Source organism: Pinus tabuliformis, chromosome 7 (assembly GCF_031772625.1).
Source record: "Pinus tabuliformis cultivar Carrire ecotype Pingquan chromosome 7, CPIR1, whole genome shotgun sequence".
Taxonomy (NCBI): Eukaryota; Viridiplantae; Streptophyta; class Pinopsida; order Pinales; family Pinaceae; genus Pinus; species Pinus tabuliformis.
In genome coordinates, this window is record NC_142293.1 from 802,010,433 (window position 1) to 802,034,978 (window position 24,546).

Sequence of the window (24,546 nt, forward strand, 5' to 3'; positions counted from 1 at the left end):
CGATAAAACAAAACAGGCAATTTGCACCAGATTTAGCACCAGATTTTAGTGCATTTTTTTCTCAATTGGGATGAGCAACCTAGCACTAAATCTCGCTCTATTGTACAATTTTTAAAGTGTCATTTTTTCCACTAAATTTTTCATCTTTTTTAATGCCAAATTTTGCATCATATTTTGCACCAAGATTTTCATTTGGTTTTACAACAGGTTTTGCTTCTAGTTTTGTGCCATTTTTTTGCATCTTTTTTTGCATCATTTTTTGCTTCCTCTTTTGTGGCATCCTTTGCTTCTAGTTTTGTGTCCTAATTTGCATCAAGTTTTACACCATCTTTGGCATCTGATTTTGATTCGAATTGGATACTAAATCAAGAATAAAAGGTATTACAGAATCATGTGCAGGAATGCCTATATTATTTAGTGCAATGGATCGAAAATATTGTGAATAATATAGACATTTAATAATTAGAAAACATAACAATTCAACACATCAACATAGAAAATAATAAAGGAGCTCACCAGGCTTCCTAGCTAAGTCTCTTGGTCTAGCTTTCAGTGTCGACATCTATACTATGTCTTCAAGAACAGAGTTTACAGGTGTGATCTCAATCAGAGCCATAACACAACAACAGTGATATTACACAGGGATTTTACTTGAAAACCTCGAGTCTAAAGAGTGCAAAGACTCTCCCTTTTAGTGCCTCTGATCAATTGTTCGTAGCTGTGTGTTTTCTTTGAATCTCTGTCTCTCCTTTGCCTTTGAACTCTGACTTGTCTCTGTTATGTTATGGGATGGATTTTTAAGCTTATCGTCGCTATCGGTTCAATCCCCTTCTTGGGCTCTATGGCTCCCAATGCTGTCCCTTCATCTCCCTGCTAAGTGTTTAAATGATCATTGTAAAACACTTAAGGCATAGGGAAGCTGTTTACAAATGGAATGATCTTTGCGCAGCTAAAAATCCCCGAAAATATAATTTTCGTTTACATAGAGAAATACACTAAAACAGTGGAAAATCTGACCTAAATTCCAATGCGAGACTTCAAACGATATAAAGTCTACCCTATAATCCTCTCAGGTCGTAATTCGCATTGGCTATGGGTTATAATCCCTTTGTATTCCACACCGTTGATCTGCCTTCAATCCGGCAGTTCGCATCCAACCCAAAACATCAAGTAGACCACTCAATCTCCACTGTTAATCCACGATCTCCAATCCAACGGCTGATAGCCATTTCAGGTGGCCTACTTGCATGAAGATTACCCGCCCGAAAAAGCAGTTTTCTCTCTCTTGCGGCGTGCTACGTGTCGGCTAGTGTATGGAATTGGGTGGAGCCTCTCCAATACTACTTACCACCTGAAGCCTGCCTGAAATACTATTTACCACAGAACTCAAATCCTTTGTTGTTTTATTTCATAACTCCTTCGGGTCCACTAAAAGCCTTCCACCTGTGTTAAGTCCTCGCTTTGGCAAATCTACGATGTGATATGTAATCTCCGCAGTTGATCTGCGCACTCAATCAACAGTCCATGTTAAGTCATCGATCGTAGTTGTATTTCCCTTAGGGCTGCCTCCGATATACTCCACTGGCCTCTCCCGATGCAATATCCTGATTTAATCTGGGCCATTGATCTGTCCGATCCGACAGCGCCTGTGCCATGTTACTTTAACCTCCGCTTAGCTCTGTTTTCCACCATTCTTAGATTTTTTCTTCTGTGATAGTGTTTTCCAATAGTTAATATATATGAAAACTTAGACTTATATGTTTGATACAATATCCATTTTGGATCACGCCTTCCCACTGAAAAGCTTTTGAACCACCAAAAGTTGGTTTTAGGCATCGATCAAGCGAGGATACATTTCCCTCACTTTTCCAATTTCTGTCCATCGTGCCTTGCTTGGATTTAAACCTTTGAGTCCTACTCTCAGGTACTCAACATCCCATTGATGCATAGTTCTTACCTTCTTGTCCAAAACTGTGTCCTCCTGTAACTCATTGAGATATCCAGGCAAAAATTCCTCAATAGAAGGCAACTGACTTTGCTCTTTAGGATCCTCAACCAATGAAGGTTCATATAATCTCAATTTTTCTGCATTAACGACTGAATAGATCTGCATATAAGCTGGAAAATAAAGGTGAAAAGCATTTTCACCAATTTTATCAAGTATCTTGAAAGTAGCTTCTTACCTTCACCCTGCATTTTGTCTTTGTTGATGTACAACCAAACTTGATCACCAACTTGAAAACTATACTCAACTCAATGCTTGTCATGTCTTGCCTTGTACATGGCTTGACTTCTTTCCAGCTATTCCTATACTTCCTGGTGAATTTCCTGGATTTGTTCAATGAACTTGGTTGCTTTTTCCACATCACTGTGTCCATCAACTGCTATGTCTTTACCAAAGACAAAATCCAAGGGAGACTTTGCTATAAAACCAAAACAAGTCTCAAAAGGAGATCTCTGAGTAGAAGAGTGGTTGGCACAGTTGTAAGCATGCTGCACATAACACAAATGCTCATCCCAAAGCTCGGGATGCTTACTGCAATAGCCTCTGAGCAACTAGATCACTGTCCTGTTGTTCTATTTGACCATCTGTTTGTGAATGAAATGATGTGCTCTTCTTCAACCTAGTGTCCATCAACTCCCATAAACTTGACCAAAAATTTCCAACAAATCGAGAATCTCGATCAGATACAATAGAAGTGTGTAACCCAAAATGAACCCATACATTTTGAAAGAACAAATTTTCTATTTGTTCAGTTGTAACCTGCTTGTTACATGGTATCAAAATACACATTTTACTGAACCTATCCACAACAACATACAAATAATCATGACCTTTCCTAGATTTTGGCAATCCCCCAACAAAATCCATGGAAACACTTTCCCAAGGACGAGAAGGAATTGGAAGTGGAGTGTACAAGCCTAATTTCCTATTATTGGGCTTGCTTGTAGCACACATAGTACACCCTTTGATATATCTAGAAACTGTCTCATGCATTCTTGGCCAATAACAGAACCTTTGCAATTGTGCAACTATTTTACTTACACCAAAATGACTTGATATGAGAGAAGTATGTGCTTCTCAAATTATGTTAACTCTTTCAGTTTGTGGAATGCATAACTTTCCCAAATGATATAAGAGTTGGTCCTTTACATAATAATCCAATTCTTCTACTTGCTTTCCATGACTTAAAGTTGCATATACATCTTTAAAATCTATATCTTGAGCATATTATTCAATGTAACTTTCATGCATTACTGAGTTATGCTTAATTATAGTAGATGCATTTATGATTGGCCTTGATAACATGTCTACAATCTTATTTTGTATGCCCTTCTTATATCTGATGACAAGATGAAATTGTTGTAGAAAACCCATTCACCTATAATGTCTCGATTGTTGCAATTTAGTTTGTGAGTGCAAATATTGAAGTGGTTGATGATCTATATGTATGATTGTTTCTTTACCCATTATGTAATGTTTCCACTTTTTCACACTTTGTACTAATGCATATAATTATTTATCATAAGTAGGATAATTAACTACTGCAAAAGAAAATGTCTCAAAATGATAGCATATGGGTTTTCTGTGTTGCATTAAGATTGCTCCCATGGCATAGTCACTAGCATCTGTCTCAATCTCAAATGGATGTTGAAGATCTGGCAGTGCTAGTACTGGTGTTGTATTGAATTTTTCTTTTAAGGTGTCGAAGGCTTTCTGTTATTTTCCTCCCCACTTAAACACTTGTTTCAATTCTGTTAAATCATGTAATGGAGCTGCAATCAATGAGAAGCTAGCAATAAACTTTCTCCAGTATTGTGTTGCCCCTAGGAAGCTCCTAAACTCTATAGCAGATTTGGGTTTAGGCTAGTTCATATAGAATTCAACCTTAGAGGGATCTATCTTCAATTCACCAACCCCTACAATATAACCCAAATAATTTAAAGGTGTTCTGCCAAATTCACATTTTGACAATTTTACATAGAGATTTTCTCTTTTTAAAACATCCAAAGTCTGCTTCACATGCTTTACATGGTCTTCCCATGTCTTACTAAAAACAAGAATTTCATCTAAATAAACAATTACAAAATCATCAATAAATTGTCTAAGTACATCATTCATGACTCTCATAAATGTAGCAGGAACATTAGTTAAGCCAAAAGGCATAACCAACCATTCATACAGTCCTTGTTTTGTCTTGAAAGCAATCTTCCATGCATCTTGTTCTGTAACTCTGACCTGATGATAACCACTTCACAAGTCTAACTTAGAAAATTAAACTGCTTCTTTCAATTGATCTAATAAATCATCAATATGAGGAAGAGGATAACGATTCTTGATCATTATTTTATTTAGTGCTCTATAATCAATGCATATTCTCCACGAACCATATTTCTTTCTCACCAGCAGGATTGGAGATCCACATGGTGATGTGATTGGTTGTATAAACCTTTTATCGAGCAACTCCTGTACCTGCTTCTTTATCTATGCATTATCTAAAGCTGACAACCTGTACATTCCAATGTTAGGTAATGGAGCATCTTGCTGCAAATAAATATCATGTAGTATTTATCACTTGGGTGGAAGACCTTTAGGTTCTTGAAATAGAACATCATGTACTCTGAAACAACTTTAACTAAATCAGCTTTCTGTTTAGAATCAAAGCCTTCAAATGCATTGGAATTTTCAGGATCCTTTGCCTTTACAACCATTAATAAAAACTGCTTACTTGAATTCACAATTCTTTTCATCTGTCCTGAGTTTATGAGAGAGTAATTACCTTTGAGTTTATGAGCTCTTACAATATATTCTATTCCATCTTTAGTGAGTTGATACTTATTCTCAGCTCTATAGAAAATAGCTTTTCTATCATACAAGTATGGACTTCCCAAAAAAATACCACATATATCCAATGGAACTATATCTAACTCAACCTCATCTACAAATGTTGATCCAATAGCAAACCTAAGTTTACATTGACTCGTTACTTGTAGCTTTATTTTATCGCACACCCAACCTAATGGGTATGGCTTCTCATGAGGTTTTGTTTGTAATCCCAACTTCTTCACAATTGTTTCAGAAATCAAATTTACTTGTGATCCACTATCAAATAAAGTATCAACCTTACTATGCTTGGAAATTACTCTAATACGAAAATTCTCATGTCTTTCTCTTTCATTACTTTCATTATCAATAGATTGTGCAGAATTACTTGTGGATGCTTCAGAATCTTTACCTTTAATACGTGTTGTTGTAACTATTGTTTCATAGCCTGAATCTAATCCCAAGTCCTGCTGAATAGCAGCAGCATTCTTTTTCTCCTTTCCACCAAACTTCTTAGGTTTCAGTTATGGATGTAAAAACCAGCAGTGTGCCTCATCATGTCCTTCTTTATTTCAATGAGTGCATGAAGGTTTATCCTTCTTTATAGTTTTTTCTTTCCTCTCCTTCCATTTCAATTTCTTCTTTTCCTTGCTCTTGCTTATAGAATATTTAGATGTTCCCCCAACCTCTGGGTTTAGATTCTTACCTGTAGCTTCTAGATGTGTGGCTTGAACTGATACATCATCTAAGCTGTTGGGATTAAACATGAGAATAGTATGCTTTAAATATCTATGAAGACCACCCATATACTTCAATAAAGTCTTAGGTGAGTGTAATGATATACCTAGAGTTAAAGCTCTCTTTATGAATTCCTGAGTATAACTTTGTACACTTTGACCCTTCAACTGACGAAGAGTTTTCCAACTCATCATTGCTTGCTGCATGTAAGCTAAAGGATATAATTGCTTTTTGATAGCATAAACAAATTCATTCGAGGTAGAAATGATTTGACTATGTTTTTGCAGATCATCTTGTGTCTTGCCTTCCCACCATACTAGTGCAGTTCCTCCAAGTCGAAGGCTAGCTAGCTAAATCTTCTTCCTTTCTGAATCAACGTTCTATACCCTACAATATACATCAAATTGTCTTATCCAATTATCTAGCTTATATGCATTGAGTTCTCCATCATAAATTGGCAAATCAAACTTCACGTCTAATTTGATTAAGGAAGTTTTCTTCTTCTTCTTAGAAGAGCTAGAATATGATGATGATGAGGATGAAGATGGAGGAGATGGTGGAGGATTCGTTCCTCCTTTTCCTTTGCCTTCTGGAGGGGAAACTGGAAAAGGTTCCTCTACTCCTTTGCTTGGTTTAGGTGTTGAAGTGTTGTCACCTTGACCCTTCTTAAATTCTAGATACGTCTCTTCCACCACGGCTTGAAGTGTCTTAAAACTTTCTATAAATTGAGATTCTGATCCTAATGGAGCTTCTTCTACCATTATCCTTTTAGAATATACTCTTCCAATCTCTAGATTAGCCTCAACAAGTTCTACTTCTCCTAGCCTGAGCTTTAATCTAGTTAGCATTCAAAATTCAGCACAAGCTTGTCTAACCTTAACAAAACCGAAACCAAATGCTCTGATACCACTTGATCCGAAACGGATACTAAATCAAGTAGAAAAGGTATTACATACTCATGTGAAGGAATGCCTATATTATTTAGTGCAATGGATCAAAAATATTGTGAATAATACAGACATTTAACAATTGGAAAACATAACAATTCAACACATACACATAGCAAATAATCAACAAGTTCACCAAGCTTCCTTTCTATGTTTCCTGGTCCAGCTTTTAGTGTCGACCTATATATTATGTCTTCAAGAACAGAGTTTACAGGTTTGAGCTTAATAAGAGCCATAAAATAACAACAATGATATTACACAAGGATTTCACTTGAAAATCTCGAGTCTAAAGAGTGCACAGACTCTCCTTCTTAGTGCCTCTGATCAACTGTTCATAGTTGTGTGTTTTCTATGACTCTCTGTCTCTCCTCTGTCTCTGAACTTTGACTTGTCTCTATTCTATTATGGGATGGATTTTTAAGCTTATGAGCACTGTCAGTTCAATCCTCTTCTTGGGCTCTCTGGCTCCCAATGCTGTCCCTTCATCTCCATGCTGAGTGTTTAAATGATCATTATGAAATGCTTAAGGCACAGGGCAGATGTTTACAAATGGAAGGATCTTTGGGCGCAGTTGAAAATCCTCGAAAATACAATTTTCATTTATACAAAGAAATACACTAAAATAGTGGAAATCCAATCGAAACGCCAAAGCCAGACTTCAAATGATATAAAGTCAGCCCTATAATCCTCTCGGGTCCATAATTCGCATTGGCTATGGGTTGTAATCCCTTTGTATTCCACACTATTGATCTGCCTTCAATCCGACGGTTCACATCCAACCCAAAACAGCAAGTAGCTCTGATCCAGGTGGATGTTGGTGGCCACCCACCAACCCATTTGGACCCCCACAACTGTCTCTTTCAGTCTTTTCAGTTTCCTAAATTGTAGCACAATTTACTATTTTTAGCAGTTTTTCGGGTCCTGAACTTCCGGAGCCGTTTTGAGGCCCTAAACGACGTTTTTTTGGGATTCTGGGGCAACATGGGTCCATGGACCGATGTTGCCTCCCAAAGTGGTAGTACTCGGATAGATCTTTCTAACGAGCTATCGCGCGCGTCAAACGGAGATCGTATGCCAAAGTTACGACCCCGGGAAATTGATGTACCAATTTACCCAAACGGGGCCCACAATTTGGCGTTTCATCTTCTAGGGTTAGGTTTCGGGATGTGAAGGGTTTTTCATTGTTTCTCAACAATAAATAGGCCTTCGAGCCTCATTGTAAGACAGTTCGGAACAGTTCAGAGGCATGTAGCCATCACATCTCTTCTCAGAGATAAGCTACCATCGCCCTAGCTGGTTTATTTCCATTTCTGGTTGTAAGCATATTTCAGTATTTTCCATTAATGAAATGAAGTATTATTTCCGCTGCATCTCTGTGTTTATGGTTATTGCATCTCTGTATTTATGGTTATCTCTGTAAGCTATTGCGTTCCTGTCTAAATCCGGATCAGTGGTATCAAAGCAGTCTGCTTTTTTCTCTGTTTTTCTTTGCATGTCCCCAATGAGGTCGGGATATAAGGAGTTAGGGCTTGAACTGGTCGAACCTTTGCAAGACCAGCCTCGCAAATCCCGACGGCCTCCCATGGCGGATGAGAAGAAAGACGAGGGGGCAGGAGATCGTATCAGAATCTTGCTCGAAGAAGCACTCGAGCGGCAAAGGAACGCGATGATGGATAGCTTTGCGCAGATCCTTCAGCGGCTACCCAGAGGCGACGCATCGGCTTCCAATAGCGACTCTGGAAACGCCACACCGTTTAAGGTACAAGTTAATTTTGAAATCCCCATCTTCGAGGGTCAAATAGACGCAGATGCCGTAGATAAATGGTTAAATCTGCTAGATGGGTATTTTTCTGTTCATGAATTTTCAAATCGGGAAAAGATTGTTTTCGCTCTTCTCAAAGCAGCCCCCCACGTCAAGGACTGGTGGGAAACCTACTGCGAGCAGAAGGATGAAAGTACAGGCTCACTATTTTCAGCCGCACCCACTTGGAATGATTTCTGGGATGCCATCAAGGAGCAGTACTACCCTGTCGGAACTTATGAGGACAAATACATCAAATGGACCACACTGCGGCAAGGACGAGACCAAGATGTGCCAGAGTTCACAAACATTTTTCATACCCTTCGCACACAGTTGCGTATCAAAGATTCTGAGCTGCATCTGGTACTCAAATACCGCGGCTGCCTACACAGATACATCCAGGAAGAGATGGGGTTCTTGAACATCCCCTCACTCGGCACAGCATACCGATACACTGTCAAAATCGAGCAAAAGTTCAAACTGAAGAAGCGAGACTTTGGATCTGCAAATCCGAAGCCCAAAGGACAAAGCCAAGGCGGGGTGACCCAAGACAACCCGTCGAAGCCGCAAGAAAAGAACAACACCATGAAGCTGAAGAAGGACACAGGAAAGTGGTGTGAGTTCCACAAGAGTCCCACTCATAACACAAGTGAGTGTCGGACCAAGCAGTCGTTGGTGGCCGAGTTGAAGGCTTCCGAATCAGATGCATGTTCTGACCCTGAGCCAGAACCCGACAAGGGGAATGGCAAAGGGAAGCAGATCATTGATGCGGATCCCAGCGCCATTGTTGCCACTGCCAAGATCCAGAAAAATGAGCCCGAAAATCCAGAGGAAGGGGAGCGTCTTTTCCACTCACAGATGTGGGTGAAGGGTTCGCCGCTGCAATTCATTGTCGACAGTGGCAGCCAAAAGAACTTGGTTTCAGCAGAGGTCGTGAAGCGGTTGGGCCTACCAACTACACCACACCTGCAACCATATAGTATCGGGTGGCTTCATGAAGGACGAGATCTCAAAGTTCGCCAGCAGTGCCGCCTTCCCTACAGCATCAAGCCCTTCACAGATGAGGTATTGTGTGATGTTACACCTCTGGATGTTTGTGATGTATTATTAGGCCAGCCATACTTGTGGAGGCGACATGCTGTGTATGAGTCAAGGCCTCGTGCTGTCATTATTTCTTTGAATAATTCAGTATACAGGATACCGGAGGTAGCCCCACCTACCGCCACATCTTTGATCACTACCAAGAAAGGCAGCAAGCTCATATCACAGACCAGGAAATTCATCTGTCTAGTTCACTCTCAAAATAAGGGGAAGATCGTTGCTACATCCATGACCCCTGCAAAGGGTTCCTCCATGCAGCCGCAGCAGCAAAGGGATACGGTCATGACAAAACACAGGAACAACTTCTCCTCATCCACATGGGTACCACACAAGTTTCAGGTGGGCAACAAAGTTTGGTTGCATCGACAGAAAGAACGCCTTACCAGAACCCATCAGAAGCTCAGACTACTCCGACATGGTCCTTACAGCAGTACCAAGGCTATGGGCAACAATGCTTTGAAGCACAGCATTCCTCCATTCCTTTGCTTGCACCGAGTATTCAATGTGGACCATCGTCGACCATGCTTTCCACCATTTCTGGACACCTCAGAGATTGCAGAACAGCTCACCAGAGAACCAACTCAGCAGAAGCTTCCTCATCCCAGGGAGGAACTCAACGCAATGGGGACCATTGCTTCCTAAGGGGAGAGGAATGATCCAGGTGGATGTTGGTGGCCACCCACCAACCCATTTGGACCCCCACAACTGTCTCTTTCAGTCTTTTCAGTTTCCTAAATTGTAGCACAATTTACTATTTTTAGCAGTTTTTCGGGTCCTGAACTTCCGGAGCCGTTTTGAGGCCCTAAACGACGTTTTTTTTGGGATTCTGGGGCAACATGGGTCCATGGACCGATGTTGCCTCCCAAAGTGGTAGTACTCGGATAGATCTTTCTAACGAGCTATCGCGCGCGTCAAACGGAGATCGTATGCCAAAGTTACGACCCCGGGAAATTGATGTACCCATTTACCCAAACGGGGCCCACAATTTGGCGTTTCATCTTCTAGGGTTAGGTTTCGGGATGTGAAGGGTTTTTCATTGTTTCTCAACAATAAATAGGCCTTCGAGCCTCATTGTAAGACAGTTCGGAACAGTTCAGAGGCATGTAGCCATCACATCTCTTCTCAGAGATAAGCTACCATCGCCCTAGCTGGTTTATTTCCATTTCTGGTTGTAAGCATATTTCAGTATTTTCCATTAATGAAATGAAGTATTATTTCCGCTGCATCTCTGTGTTTATGGTTATTGCATCTCTGTATTTATGGTTATCTTTGTAAGCTATTGCGTTCCTGTCTAAATCCGGATCAAGCTCGCTCAATCTCCACCATTGATCCATGATCTCCAATTCAACGGCTGACAGCCATTTTGGGTGGCCTACTTGCACAGAGATTACCCACCCAAAAAAGCAGTTTTCTCTCTCCTGCAGCATGCTACGTGTCGGCCAGTGTATGGAATCAGGCGGAGCCTCTCCAATATTGCTTACCGTCTGAAGCATACCTGAAATACCGTTTACCACAGAACTCAAATCCTTTGCTATTTTATTTCATAACTCCTTCGGGTCCGCTGAAAGCCTTCCGCTTGTGTTAAGTCCTCCCTTTGGAAAATCTGCGATGCGATATGTAATCTACGTTGTTGATCTGCGCACTCAATCAACGGTCCATGTTAAGTCACCGATAGTAGTCATATTTCCCTTAGGGCCGACTCTGATATACTCCACTGGCCTCTCACGATGTGGTATCCTGATTTAATCTGGGTCGTTGATTTGTACGATTCGACGACTCCTGTGCAACGTTACTTCAACCTCCACTTAGCTCTGTCTTCCGCCATTCTTAGTGTTTTTCTTCTACTATAGTGTTTTCCGATAGTTAATATATATAAAGAATTAGACTTAGAGGTTTGATACAAGATCCATTTTGGATCAGATTTAGTGACCTTTTTTACATCCAGTTTGTGCCAATTTTTGTATCTAGTCTTGTGCCATTTTTTGCTTCTAATTTTGTACTTATTTTTACATATATTTTTGCGCCAGTTTTTCTGCCTTATTTTACACCATTTTTTCCATCTAATTTTGTACCATATGTTGAATCTGATTTAGTTCCAAATTTTGCATGCATTTTTGCACCATTTTTTGCATCCACTTTTGCATTTTACTTGTCTCCCTTTTTTGCATCCTATTTTGCACCATATTTTGCATCTAATTTTGCATCATTTGTTACATCCAATTTAGCACCATTTTTAACACCATTTATTGCATCCCATTTTTCATCATTTTGAGCATCTAAATTTGAATCCTATGTTGAACCATGTGTTGCATCCACCTTTGCATCCCATTTTGTGTCTATTGTTATGTTCAATTTTGAGCCATTTTTTTCATCTACTTTTGCATTTGTTTTTGCACCAAGTTTTAAATCATTTGTTGCACCTCATTTTTTTTTCCTGAAGCAAGAGTCATACCTTCATAATAATTAAACCAGAAAATTATTTACATAGAGTACAACCATCCACATGGAAACATGGATCTTAGACAAACACTACATTCTAGAGAACCTAGGGTCACGAGTTAAGTGTAAGAACTCCGATCCTAACCCACAAAACTACACCCCCAAAATGGTAGCAAGTATCTAGGCCACATTAGCAACTCGACAAAACTATTAAATTTTGCCTTTTTTTTTTAAATCACCTTCAGAGCTCCTAGCTCCCACCACCTGTAGTGGATGACCTCGCAGAGCCAAGGCTCCCACCAAAAAACCATTTGGAAGCTCCAATGAGCACGCATGTTCCTAACTGTTGATCCTCCCAAATTGATCCAACGGTCGAGGTAAATATCTCGTCGCCTAGACATTCGTCCTTTAACCTTATTGCCCCACTGACTAGCTCGATAGATCACAACCGTAGATCTGCCTGACCAGATCCTACGGTGGAGGATCATATCACTCCGAGCATAAGAGCTACTATTTAATGCCCGATAAGGGTGGAAACCAAAACCATCCCATTGCCACATATTGACCTAGGAGTGCGATCGCTCCCAAAAATTGCAAACCACTTCCCACCCGGGAGGCCCCCAATATACCAGAAACCACACCGCTAGTGGATTTACAACCTTTGACGCTGTATTAGGAATATTCAGGTCTTCGTTGGACTCCAAATTCTGACCGCCACCACGTTCGCTTTTGCCGCTATAAGTGATCCTGAGGATCGTACCAACTCTTCCCTCCAAACAACTGCTCTGGTAGCAAATGCCTACTAGCAACATGAGAAAAAATGAGAAAAGGTGAAAATAGCACCTCACACTTCAACCAAATTACTGGACATAGCTTCCATAGTTCTAGTACGGTACACCATCATATCCTCGACTGCTTGGATGTCGCACTAGTCCATGAAACTGTCCTGAGGCAACCTATGCCCACCTAACGTAACCATGTACATGGAACATTTCACACCTTGATTAGCCAGTAAATATGCAAGTTTATTGGTCTGCCTTCGCACGTGGTTAAAACAGACCGTGTGTAGGCCTCTGAGGTGGAACTGGATCCTTTGGAAGACCTGGATCAGCCTCCAGTGTTTTGAAACCCTCTCCGGCTCCAAGCCCCAACTAATTTTTTTGACTGAGCTGATAATTATTTCATAGTTAGCTTCAATGATTACATTCTGCCGGTTATCCTGCACCAGGAGATCTAAGCACTACTCCATAGCCATGGCTTCTGCCATGTTGTTTGTAGCCCTGCCTAAATGTCCATGGAATATGGAAAGGATATTGCAATTATCACCCCTTAACACCCCTCCAAAGCTCGCACTGCCTAGGTTGCCTTTAGAAGCCCCATCTATGTTAAATTTCAGAAAGCCCAAACGGGGAGGATGCCAGAATTCCTGCTTAGATTCCATAACTAAAACTCTTCTGTTCGGGCATTTTGACAATAGCCCCTACAGTCCCAACAGTCCCAGAATCCTCAAGTCAACTTCTGAGGGTGGATTATTAGGGGAATTTCATACTATGGTACTCACCGTCTCCTTATATGATCATTATTGTCCCAAGTGCTGTCATATTTCTATATCCAGATACTAGCCCACTAGGCCTTTAGTTATTTTACCCATCTCCACCATAACTTAGCTCCTAGAGCCCTACTTAGAACCTTTGGATCATCCAAACCCAGACCTCCTTGATTTTTGGGTTTAAAAATATTTTCCCAAGCCACGAAGGCCCATTTCCTTTTTTTCTCTCTTTTCCCCTAGAGAAATTCTCTTTGAATGGTTCTGAATTGTTGTAAGACTCCTTTTGGAAAAGGGAGTGCTGAAAGCATAAAAGCTGGGATAGATTGTAAAACAACCTTTGTAAGCACCAACCTGCCAACTAAGTTTAAAGATTTAAAGGTCCAATTCTTGATTTTATCCTGCATCTTATTAATCACCGGTTCCCGGATACTTTTATGAAGAGGTTTAGTAGTAAGGGGGACTCCCAAATATTTTGAAGGAAGAGAATCTCTTTGAAAACCTAGAATTATGGAGAAGTTCCTTTGGATAGAAATATCAGTATTGAAGAAAAAGATTTTAGATTTGAAAATATTAACCTCCATACCTGTGGCCAAACCAAATTCATTTAGAAGTTGCTTTTATGCCAAAGCTTCTTTGACTGTAGGAACCCCCTACAACATGGTATCATCCACAAATTGTTGATGAGTCAAAGTCTGTCCATTCTCACAAAGTTGAAAACCCTTGATTTTGCCTTCAACTCTTGCTTGCTTAATCGATCTGCCAAGTCCTTCCATCATGAGATTAAAGAGAAAGGGAGAGAGTGGATCTCCCTGCCTAAGGCCTATTGAGGGAATCAAAATATCGGAGGGAGAGCCATTTACCAATATTGAAAAGCTAGAAGAGGTTACCAAAGCCATGACCCATCTAACCCAATTATGATCAAACCCAAAAGTAATAAGAAACCTCCTTATGTAGGTCCAGTTTAACTTATCATAGGCTTTAGCTAGGTCTAGTTGCATGATCATTCTCGCCTTCCTACTGCTATTCAGTGAGTGCACCACTTCCTGTGCTTGAATGATGTTATTGAGAATTTGTCTACCTTCCACATAACCAGATTTCTCCCCAGAAACAAGGGTGGGGAGAAGAGGTTTGAGTATGTTAGCTACAACCTTGGATATAATCTTGTAAACCACATTGCACAATGTTATGGGTCGAAACTTATCAAGAGTAAGAGAATTATCTTGTTTAGGGATTAGTGAAATGAAGGAGGTATTGAGTGCCTTCAGAATAGTTTGTTCCTCCTGTTATCTTCTACCACATTCAGCATATCTTGTTTTACAATATTCCAGCATGCTTTAAATAAGTCCACATTAAAACCATCAGGACCCAGTGCTTTACCATTTTGCATTTCCTTGAGGACTTCACTGATTTCCTCTTCAGTAACTGGCCGGTTGAGGTTGAGATTATCCTCTCTGGACATTAGTCTTGGTATATGTCTAATTATATCCTTAATGTAAGACTCTGTTTGGAATATTTTCTTGTGCAATCCCCCTAAAGTGTTGAACTAAAACAGCTTCAATTTCTTCATGGGTACTGACAAGTTGCCCTTCCTCATCCTTAATTGAGGAGATTCTATTATGAGCCCGGTTTTGCAAGGTTGATATGGGGAAAAATCTAGTATTTCTTTCGCCTTCCTTTAACCATTGCACTCTAGATTTTTGTCTCCAGAAAATTTCCTCTTGTTTGCATAAGTTCTCCCACTCGTGCTAAATATTGGTGGCTTTATCATTGATGATTTTATCAAAGCCTTCCTTGATAAGGGATTGGTTGAGTATCTGTAATTTGTTTTCAACAACTTTTTTACCTTCAAAAATGTTGTCAAACTCTCTCTTGTTCCACTCTTTAAGCCTGAGATTTATGTGTTTTAGTCTTTTGTGAAGAATGAACATACTTGTTCCCTAAATTTGCAGATCCTCAAACCACCAACTTGAAATGTTGCTGATAAAATCTGGGTGGTTGAGCCATGTGTTCTCAAATCGGAAAGGTCTATTCCTGGGAGTACTAATTCCCCTGATCTCTAGTTGAATTGGCCAGTGATCAGAACCTCCAAAGGGTAGAATCCTTGCTCCCATACCAGTATCATTGAGTAAAGGTCCTATGATATGATGAATCTATCTAACTTTAAGGCCACCAGAGACCCTCCTCCTCTCCTATTTTTCCAAGTAAAGAGACCATTACTTGTATCAATGTCAACCAGTTTCATAGTTTCCAAAAAGGATTGAAAAGCTAAGGCATCTTTGGTGAGAGCTCTGGTGCCCCTTTTTTCTCCGATAGCGATTTGATCATGTTGAAGTCCCCACCCAAAATCCATGGAATCCCAACATATCTCTCTCTGAGATCCATAAGAGAATCAAGGAATCTCAATTTGTCATCCATTCTCTGAGGGCCATAAACATTTGTTACTAGATAGATCTCCCTGTCCCCCATAGGCTGTATGACCAATGAAAGATAATTTCTAGAAGCTTCAACATCTATTATGCCAATCTTGAGGGGATTCTAGAGAGTCAGAATACCCCTTGCTATGTTTTTGCTTTGACTTCCAGAAACTCAAAACGACTAAGCCATTTATTGTGAAGTTCTTTAATTCTTTGTATAGAACATTTAGTTTCTTGGATAAAAATGATATCTGAAGCTTCTTGTTTCATCCTATTACTAAGTAATATTTGTTTCCTTTTACTACCTAGACCCCTGATATTCCAAGAAGTAAACTTCATCATTAAAGATTAGTGAAAGAGTAACTGGTTAGGTCTTTCATCTTACCCGAATCTATCATTAGCTTTCCACACTCCATCAGCAGCTCATTCTGCTTTTTTTTGCCTCTTTTCTTCCCCGGGCCTCGGGGTGCTAATCCTGGTGTGTTTTTTGTAGATTTCACACCTTCGTTGCCAAGTTTTGCCATATTGCCTTGCCTTTCCTCCCCACTAGCCTGAGTTTTCCATAAGTACAATTGTTATACTCTAGAGAACTCTTCTTGAGGTAATGAATCTAACCCTCCTATAGTTCCCTGTTTCAAGAACCCTTCCAAATCTAGGTGCTCTCTATCTAAAATAACCTACAGCTCTTGATCCTCCATTTCCATCTCACTTTGGGTAGTTTCCTGGTCCATTTCCAGTTCTACATCGCTCATCATAGCCTCTTTGTTCTCCTCTGTCTCCTTGTTCTCTAGATTTACCTTTGATCCCTGATCTGCTTTTATAGTCTCTTCTTCATCCTCAAGAACCTGGAACCTATTCTGCATAACTTGAGACCCTTCGGCTTGATGGTGCCTAAGACCCCTTTTGCCACCTTTTCCTTTGTGGCTCACTTTTTGAAAACTCTTTGTATCTTTCATAGTGTAATCTCTACTCCTGTTCTCAATTTTATTGAGAGGGCAATCTCTGAACAAGTCTCCATGCTCATGACATTTGTGACATCTAAATGGAATATGTTCATAATCTACTGTTTTCACCCATTCTTCATCCAAAACTTCCAAGATCAACTCATCCAGTAAAGCTCTGGAGAGGTCCATTTCCACACAGATTCGTGCAAAGGAAGTATATTTTCCTCTTCTAGTAGCTTCTGATGCCTTGACAAAATGTCCCAATTTATTCCCTATGGCTGTTAACGATTCTGTTTTCCAGTAATCAAGAGGAAGGGAGTATATTCTTACCCAAACCGGAACATATGTGAAAGTCTCCTTCTCCGGGACAAAGTTCACCATCCATGGCCTCATATAGAGGCTAGCAGCTGCATAGAAGTAGGGCCCTCCTTCAAACACTCTATCTTTATCCTGAATGTTAGTGAAGACCACTGTGAAAAATCCTTTTGACCCCAGATGTAGGTCAATGCTCCCTTTGGGTTTCCAATGGTATTTAATCCATGTCGGTAAAGCCTTTTCAGTGGGCCATACTCCCATGAATTTACAAATAATAGCATAAGTGCTCATGTGGTCTCTGTGTGCCTGCAGCGCAAGATGATTCAGTACCACCCTGTGTGTAACCTCAGATTTAGGCTTACAAGGACCTCTCTGTGCCTTGGTTTTTTCTCCCTTTTCCTTGTCATTTTCTTCCTTGTCTCTTGTACTTTGATTCTCACAATGTTTGTCTCCATCCTCCCCTTCTTCCCTGCTCTCTTTCCCCTCGTCATTTCTTCTGACTTCTTCCAATGGCTTCTTACCACAGCTAGTGACCGAATGCTTGTAGGAGGGAGTATAGCTCGCTCCTCCTCACCCTACCATGGAGAAAAACGCCTGCACAATTTCAATCCTAGTTGTTCTTCGCTCCTCGCCTCCAATAATCTTGTTGCACCTCATTTTACATCCAATGTTTCATCTCAATTTTCATCCAAATTTGAGCCATTTTTATGCCCATTTTTGCACCATATTTTATGTCCAAATTTGCATCCTTTTTGGTATCTAATTTTGCATCCTTTTTTCCATCCAAATTTTCATCCTTGTTTTTGCCACATTTTGTGTCCACGTTTGTATCTCATTTTGCACCTAGATTTTAGTTTGAATTCTCATCTAGTTATGCATCGTTTTTGGCATCCTTGGTTTCACCCCTTTTTAGTCCCATTTCTCATCTTGTTTTGTGTATTTTCTTACATCATTTTTGCACCTAATTTTGCATCATAATTTTACACCATTCTTTGCATCCTCATTTTGGTTTCCATTTTTGCGTCCTTATTTGTGCCCAATTTGGAATCCTTTTGTATGCCCTATTTTGTTCCCTTATTTGTGTCTAGTGTTGCACCCTTTTTTAATTTTACTTTAAAACCCTTTTTGTGTCATTTTTTTCACCTTATTTTGATGGCTAGTTTAACATCCAATTCTACTCCCAATTCTGCATCCATGGTTACATCCACTTTTGGCTTATTGTTTAGAGTTTTACTTTTATTTCCATTTATGACCCCCTCTATGGGTTCATTTTACTAATTTCATTTACATAGTGAAATATATTACAGTTTCTAAATATCATTTTGATGTAGGATTTAATGCACGGTTAGATGAACATAAAACCCTCTCAGTTTATCCCGAAAACCTAGGAAAGACCAATTAAGAGAAAGGTTGTTCTAAGGCTCAGGATTCTTTATAGATCAAGATGTAGAGTATAGATTAAGAAAAAGAAAAGGAATTCTTGTGAGTCCTTACATTCAGGTCTTCTTGGAGTTTTTAGTGTAGCTAGGAAGCACTCCTATCTAGCTCCAAAGCTTGGTCCTACACATAAGAGAGAGAATAAAGCAACCTTCACAACATAATATCTTGATAATCGAAACTATCAAAAACATATAAATATTATTGAATAAATAAATATAAACCAAAATCCCATACATTCATTAGTTAAATAGAACAAGTAAAGAATGAATAGCAACATATGAAAGGAAGAAAAAATGATCGATATTAATAAAGGAGTTGGAGGAAAGTTACAACAATCAGATGTAGTTGCAGCAACACCTCTCCCAACTCCTATCTCCAAAACTCTCCCTCTCAGGATAGATCTCAACAACGTGACAATACAAGAATTCCCATCATTTTCTCAATGGCCAAGCCTCCAATATATAGGAAAGTGAAGGCTATGAATTTCCAAAATTCCTCATTAGTTGAATTTGGCAAAAATATTTTAGGTGAATAATGCTTCCTCATATAAAAATGGCCTTTTTCACTTTTTAGATGCTTTTGTGCTTGGGAAAAAAATTCCCCATGCTTTATGGCTCTTTCCCGCTTTTGTATGCTTTTATTTTTTAGGAAAAAGCTAAAGATGAGGATAAAGAGATCACATTCCAACATATGAGTTTCTGAAAGTGAACAAGAGTGTCAAATTCAAATTCTAGTTTGCTTATGTTTTAGTTTTTTTTTAATATATATTTATTTTTAGTATTTTTTTATTTTCTAAAAAAATATATTTAGTTTTTGGTATTTTTTTCTATAAGAAAATTTATATTTTGTTTTTATAAAAATGGGTTTTAAACATCCCATTCATGCTAAATTTGTGATTTTATGATAGGAGTTTAAATTATATATATAAAAAAAAAGTAACTTAATGCCATGTGTTGTGTCACTGAGATGGGTATTATACATCCCTTCCTTCCCAAGTTATAGAATGTGCTTGGGTTTTCTTAATGCAATAAAACTAATTATGCTCTTCATTATATCTTGAAATGTTCATCTTGAACCTAATAAAACAATAAAGTTGAAATAGGTTTGCCTTTGTCCTTTTTATGTCTTTGTCCCCATTAATCTTGGTCTTAATAGATTAATTGTCTTATGGTGGCCTTGAGTGGACACTTCCATTAGTTGCATGATTTTTAGTTTTCTATTAGTGACATTTCTTAGGCTTGATAACATGTTATTTAATTTATCAAATTGTGTTATTGTCCATATTATTGTTAAATATTAATATTAAATATGTTGGTTTTTGAGCATGGTTTAGCAAAACGTTCCCAAAAGGTTTATAGATTGTATTTTATAATGCAATGATTCATTTCTTGATGAAATTGTTTTGGATATTTTTTTTATTATTCATTGATTGATGAAATTGTTATGGATATTTTTTTAGTATATTAACTTGTATGTGATAAAGTCAAAAGTCTCCTCCTTTTTAGATTTTCATTGGTCAATTTCCCTTAAGGCCATCCAGTTCACTATTCAGTTCCCGATTAAGAAAATATAGGAGTCTTGAAGTGGAAATGTCTAAGAACTTAAATCTTGGGACATGTTTTTTTTTAGTCACATTATACTTCCTTTCTGTGTAAATTCTCAATGAAAATAGTCTCATTGAACATGAGGGACCTCAATAGTAAAGGAAAACAAAGACTCCTAAAATAAAAATGGTACATGAAGCACCCATTAATAATGTTGATATAAGAAACAAATATATTAAGTGAGGTTCTACCTCATATAATTAGCAAATGGGGGAGGAATTTCCAAGTAGTAGTGATTGATGCATAGAGATGCTTGGGTGGAATTGTTATTATTTGAAATGATCAAGACATCAAGGTTACCAATATGTTTACCTCTTTTCGCATTATGACAATACAATTTTAGGTAATTGACATCGAGGACTACTACCATGTATCCAATGTCTATGACTACAATATCACAAATGGAAAACCTCTATTTCTCAATTCTATTCCCAGCACAAGTAGTTATACTCCCCATCTCCATGGATTGTTGGGAGTGACTTCAATATTATCAAGTGTCTCGAGGAAAAGAAAGGATGAATCACAATGTTTAACAAGATATTTTGTAAGCTATACCATTAAAGACCCAAAGTAGTCTCCATTAAAGTTGTCAAGCAATGAGTCTCCAACCCACACATGTGGATCAATGAGATGTAATACATGTGTGTGTGGTGACTAACTTAATACACTATTCTAATAACTCCATAAACTTATGTATTTCACTCTGTCACATAAATTTATAGTAGTGTGACATAAGTAAACCAAGAGTAGACATGAAAACCTTAGGCAACAAGCATTGCCTAGATCCTCAATTAGGTGCTTAAATGATGAAGTGAAAATGCAAGGGAAAAGAGTACTTCATGATTTAACCATCACAAACATGTGATCAAGTGTGACTAGGAGTGTATATATTCATATGTTTTCCAAAGAAGGAGTGAATACATGAGTTACCATTCATTGGGATTTCTTTTTCTTATATATAAGACTTAGGGAATAAGGTTTTCATAAGTTTGGCACAACTCATAGTTATAACATTTACATGAATTTTCACTTCAACCTTAGAGTTTAGACTGAGATAAATCATTATAGTGTATCTTTAATTATTTTGGCTTTCACTTCTTGATTTTATTTCATCACAAATGACAAAAGGGGAATATTTTGCCACAAATCTATGAATGCTTAATCGTAAAGGTGTCATGCAATGAAAACAAATTAATGATGCTATTCTCTATGAAAATGAGGGGTATTCTTAGAGAAAAGCTTATGTTTGTGGATGTCTCCTCTCTGGTTTAGAGGGAGTGAGGGTAGGCACCATATTATCCGTGTGTCATGTACTATGGCTAGGACTAACAGTCGTAAGCCTAGTAAAGACACTAGTAGGGCGAATGGTGGATTGGATAAACATCTGGGACCAATATTCTTTGAGAATTTGTACTTTGACTAGGACTAACCACCATAAGTTAAGTAAATTAATCCAAGATAAGAATAGTCATGAGGATTGACATTTCCTGGTGTCAAATATTATGATAGTGGATTAGGAAATGACCATTTGACGACATACCTAGTGAACATCTTGGTGGGTTAAGTTCCTAAAGAGGGAGTGGTGTCCAAATTTATGCCTCCCAACATTGTGCTTTGATCTAATGGAGAGATAGAACTTGTTAGTCAAGGCCTTGCTATTTTGATAATGTTGGCTATGATGATGTAAATAATCATTGGTTCTTATCAATACATATCCCTTCTTATATGAATATTTCAACTTGAGAGTACTTTTTTGTCTCATTATGAGTACCTCACTAATTTATAGGGAGTGTCATCATCTTCATTATCTCCATCACCATCACCATCATCATCATGATTATTGTCGTTATTTCATTATTGTCATAATCACCATTCAGGTCGTCAACATCACCATCACCATCATCATCATGATTATGGACATTTCCATCAATTGTTTATAATTATAGGTATCATAAGAAATATCATCAACCTAAAAAATGTTACGAGTGCTCGAAAAGGGAAGAAAATGCGGGTATAATAGTAAGTACAAAACATGGCAGAAATTGTGTCACAACAAAAGTGGATGTAATGATAGATGCAAAAAAAGAAGCAAATGAATATGAAAAAAGGAATGTAAAAGTGGGCATAAACATGGGTGCAACAATGGATGAAAAATAGGATGCAAAAGTTGATGCAACAAAATTCGATGCAAAAGTAGATGCAATATCAGACACAAAACCTGATGCAAATCTTGACGCAAAAGTGGATACAAAAGGTGATGCAACAATAGATGTAAAAGTCGATGAAAACCTAGATGTATATGAGGATGCAATCATGGATGCAAATTTAGAATCAAAAAAGGGTGCAAAGGGATGTGTCAAATTAGTGAAAATTATGGCACAAGAAAAATGGATGCAATAGTGGACACGATAACAGATGAAAAATAGGATGTAAATATGGATGCAAAACAAGATGTAAAATTCGATGCAACAAAAGTAGATGCAAAATCAGATGCAAAACTAGACACAAAACTCGATGCAAAACTTGGCACAAAGGGCATGCAAAAATGGATGAAAAAATGATTTAAAAAATGATGCAAAAGAGGATGCAAGAGTTGATGCAAGTGTAGGCACAAAAATTGGATGCAATAGAGGATGAAAAATTTGGCGAAGTAAAATTAGTTGCCAAGATTTATGCAAAAACATGATGCAAAGGATGGCATAAAACTTGGCATAAAACCTAGTGTAAAACTTGGTGTAAAATATGGTGCAAAACCTATTACAATACCTAGTGCTAAACTTGATGTAAGACTTGTTGCAAAACTCGGTGCAAATTTTGCATCAAGTTTTGCACCATATTTGATAAATGGACACAAATAGCACCAAAAATGGGCCCTAGAAGCAAAAAAGGAAGCAAAAAGGGATGTTAATCACAAGGTTTTGTTGTAGTGATTATTGATGTCTCCACTTTTGTAAAGAGGGATAGCAACACTTGTTGTTCATTCAACTAGAAAATTTTCTTGTGGGATGTTGTTGAAGATCCTTTTGATGATTGGGGCCAAGATCTCAACACCCCATTTTAAAAATTCTACCTGTGACCCATCAATGTCTTGGGCTTTACCACTTGTTAGATTTTTTATACCATGCTTGACATCCTCCTCTAAAAATAACACAGTTATAGAGATGATTATGGGGGGGCTACTTTTCTCCTATTTTCTCTCATACAGGAGCTTTGCATATTCCAACCAATGAGTATCTGAGATATTATTCTCTATTTTCTTTCTCTTTTATTGTAATTCCTGCCAAAATCCTTTGGAGTTGTTCTTTCCCAAAGAGATTAATTAATTTCTCCTTGAAATCACATAATTTTCCTTTTTCTGTTTTTATCAGATTTGTATACTCTTTCCCGCATTCATTGTCTGCCTTCTTCTCCTTAAGGGATCTTTTAGCAGCCTTGCACTCTTCATCATACCAATGATTAGTTGGAAAAGTGTTTGAGACCCACTTCTTAGGAAAAAATCTTTTGCATGCCTTTAAGCTTTGTGGATTAGAGGGATCAGTATATTTTTGCCAATACATTCTATTTCTTCATTGTCTTCCTTGTTTTTTGTGTTTTTTTTTCACACTAAAGTTTTTGTTCTAGAGAAGCAACAAAGAGCTCTTGGTTTTCTTTATTTATGAGGAGTCTTCCATTTTCATGCACTTTCTTATGATCTTGTCAGGTATTCCCTTCATTTATTTCACCTATGTGTATGCCCAACTTAATACATAGAGGCGTATGGTCATAATTCATTTCAATAGGACAATCCTAAATACTAAACTCTAACAAATTGAAAATAGAGCTCTACTAGCATATTACATAGTCCACCACACTTTGACCATTATATGTTTGACATGTGATGCCATCGGATGTTGGCTAAGATTTCATGCAAAGATAATTTTAGGGGCGAATGTTCGCCCTTTGGCAAAATTAAGGGGCTTTAAATTTTTAGTGGGTGAATATTTTGTATCATGGTACATTTTTACAAATCACCTCAAATAGCCCACCTTATTTTAAGGGAGAGGGTAAAAAAGGTAAATTTAGCCCTTGAAATCAGGACTTATAACCTTCCATTCGCCCATTTTCAAGAATAGGTTTTATTTAAGTGAATCCATTCGCCCATTTTCAAGAATAGGTTTTATTTAAGTGAATCCTATTGGCCAAATAACATATTTATAAAAGAGGTATGGTAAATTAATAAAAATATAAATAAATGAGAGGTATGGTAAATAAATAAAACATTTTTTATATTTACTCCATAAGTCACCTTATATACGTGTAAGGGTGTAAACAAATAAAAAAATGAGTAAAGTGGAGGTATGGTAAATAAATAAAACATCTTTTTATACTTACTCAAAAGGTATGGTAAATAAATAAAAATATAAATAAACTAGACGTATAGTAAATAAAT